At 38.1% G+C, this 3109-nt stretch overlaps 1 pseudogene; it reads left to right on the top strand.

Annotated features, from left to right (window-relative positions):
- Positions 1 to 1386: 1386 nt before the first annotated feature.
- LOC102971269 lies at positions 1387 to 1786 on the top strand (annotated as a pseudogene).
- Positions 1787 to 3109: the final 1323 nt, after the last annotated feature.

Below are 3109 nucleotides of genomic sequence, written 5' to 3' on the forward strand. Positions count from 1 at the left end.
TTATAAAGTTAGTTATTTCTCATCATCAGTAAAATATGTGGATAACACTACCTCTGTTTCAGAGTTGCCGTGAGGATTAAATGAATTTCTGTTATTTCCAAAACCTTTATTATTCTGATCACCATATTGTAAAAACACACTGCTTAGAATTGAGTATAATACTTGAGTCATGGGTGATTAACAAAAATCATTAATACACACTGTTTTTGCAATAAGATCTTGTATTAATGGGTCTTAGAATATGCTAGACATTTTAACAGGTGTCTAACATTGTTGGCTTGTTCAGCTTAGAGTAAATTAAACTTCAAACCTGAGTGAAATGCAGGTTTCAGATGATAGAGCCATATATATTCTTTACTTCCCAACAACAGGTTATTTGCTAGAATTGCAGTTATACAAATTGCTATAGGGAACAATTTTGTTCTCCAAATTTAATCAGGTAAAGTCATAAACATATCAAAGTGCAGAAACTGCTGTCATTTTAATATGATTTGTTTACTACAATTTTTCATGTACATGTAAGCATAATTGGGAAATATGTCTATATTCCCTATGAACAGCAATCTGTTATCAAAATATAAGGATATACAGAGATTGTTTTTAATGCAATAGATAGTACACAAAGTTTTCTACAATTACTGGAGGTGGGGCTTATCTATAAAAAATTCGCTACAATTTTTCAAACAAAATTGAGAATTTCTTAGTATAAGACTAGGGAAGAAAAAAAAACAGAAACGATAGTCGAAGTAAAAAAAAATAGACTTACAATTCCAATTTTTAAAATTTTTTACACTGTTAAAAGACAGAAAAAACAATGGGGAAATGTGATAGGGAAACATTACTGCATTCATAATGCAATTGTAGAGAGAATTCCACTAGAAGAGCCTACACATTTGTCTTATTTACCATTGTATAAATAATGTATAGTAGATTAGCATATAATAGATACTAAGAATATTTAGAGAGAATATAAATAAACTAAAAAGTGAATAATGAATGGATGAATGGTGAATGGAAAGTTCCACCTATTTTGTGAAAACTTATCTTTTATAAAATTTTCTAATGTTTACTTATTTTGAGAAAGAGAGAGAGAGTGAGAGAAGGGGGAGGACAGAGAGAGGAAGAAAGAGAGAATCCCAAGCAGACTCTACACTTGAACACACAAACCACGAGGTCATGACCTGAGCCAAAATCGAGTCAGAGGCTTAACCAACTGAGCCACCCAGCCACCCCAAAAATAAATTTTTAAAATTGAGATATAACTTACATATATTGAAATCTGAAGATCTTATGTGTATATTTAAATGAGTTCTGACGATCGTAAAATCTATATCCTCATCATTTAAGACAAAGTATAGGATATTTTTGGTGCAGTACAGGGTTGCCATGACAGAGCTGCAGCAGCTCTGGGGGCAGGAGGAGGTATGCTCTGTGGTGAAGAGTCTGGGGGGAGACAAAGTCCAGAAGATACAAGGCCTCATGTTCCAGGGCAGCACCAGCTGTTGTGAGGACAGTAGGGCTTCCACTGCAGCTGATGCCCCAGTACATTGAGCGTTGCCATGCGGCTCTGGTGACCAGTACATTGGATAAGTTCCAGGACCACCTGGCCCTGTGTACCATGCATTGCAATGACGAAGCCAAAGATTCAATAGATTCAGGAAGTAAAGAGCGTCAGGTGAAATGGAAGCTGAAGAGTTGAGTGACTAAGTGTGTGGATGACCACATGTACCTCATCCCTACCATGACCAAGAAGATGAAGGCGTTTCGCCTGTCTATTGGGAAATAGAAGTCTTTGCAATTGGCCATCAGAGCTGACAGCAGGGATCTATTTAAAATGTGAAATAGGAGTTTTGGACTTTGAAGTGAAGTTTGATGCAGCAAGTTTGAGGCATGTGCCACTTGCCTCTGAACCCTGATTCCTTTGTTTCAACCTTAGAAAGCAAAACCGAAAAAACTTCTGCTAAAATTTGGGGCAGACATAGCACAGGAGAGGTTTTGATGGCCTCAGTTTCACATGCTTGTCTTGGCACTAGGGATCTCCCTTGCACCAAGCCTGAGCCCTCCAAGGTACCAGATTAGTATATGGGCACCCACAAGCTGGCAGGTTCCTCTAAACTGCCTATAATCTGGTGGAGTGTGAGTAGAGGTGTTTCCATTTGTTGCCAACCTTCTGTTTATCAGAAGGACCTCTAAGTCATTTTCCATAAGCTGTAAAACAAAATCCACAAGGTCACTAATTTAGCAAGGGAAAAAATGGTTTCTGGGTCTTTGTTTTGCTTGGTTTTGTTTTATATAGAAGATCATGAAGTTGATTAAAGATGTGGAGCTGGGAGAGGTAGTTTGGATAAGAGCTTGAACAATTCCTTGTCGATATCTGTTTCTGGCTATCACGATGTTAATATGCATTTCTTGAAATACGCATTACATCTTTCAGCCAGGAGACCCTGTAAAAACATGAGAGGTGACGTTACACAGGTTACGGGAAACCTACCTTCCCTCTGGTTGCCATGATGGGCCCTGAGGCTAACTGCAGCAGAGCAATAGGACAATCTTGCAATAACACACTCCCTTGGAGGGAAAGAGGGTTTTGATTACACTACATGCCAGTATCCAGGAGTAAACATTGAAGGAGAAACTGTTGCCTTCTTAATTAAGAGAGTTATTAAGTACTAAATTTGGAAAATCCAGAATGGAATAAAAGCCTTAAACTCATTATTGCTTACTTAGCCCCCTGAAACAACAGAGCTCTCCTGAGACACTCCCTTGGCAACAAGAAGGTCAAAGGAGAAAAAGTAAGCAGCTCAGGGGTGAGCTGTGATTCCTTTAAAGGAAAAGAGGAGAAACTCCCTCGTTACCAAATGCCACTTTTGCTTGGGCCTTCTGTAGCAGTTTGCGGGCTGTCCCAGCTCTAGCACCCTATCATTTTGAGAAAGACCTTCTTGTCTTTCTAGTAACTTATTACTTGAAATGACAATATAGCCTGTATTGGGTGTTTCAAAGCTGTGATATATTTCCTAGTGGTTTGGTTTTTTAAAATAAAGTTTAGTTTTTCATCCAAAAAACAAAGGGGGTATGGAATACTTCTTTCATCTCCTTACCTGTTCCATGC

This window comes from Panthera tigris, chromosome C2 (assembly GCF_018350195.1).
Source record: "Panthera tigris isolate Pti1 chromosome C2, P.tigris_Pti1_mat1.1, whole genome shotgun sequence".
NCBI lineage: Eukaryota > Metazoa > Chordata > Mammalia > Carnivora > Felidae > Panthera > Panthera tigris.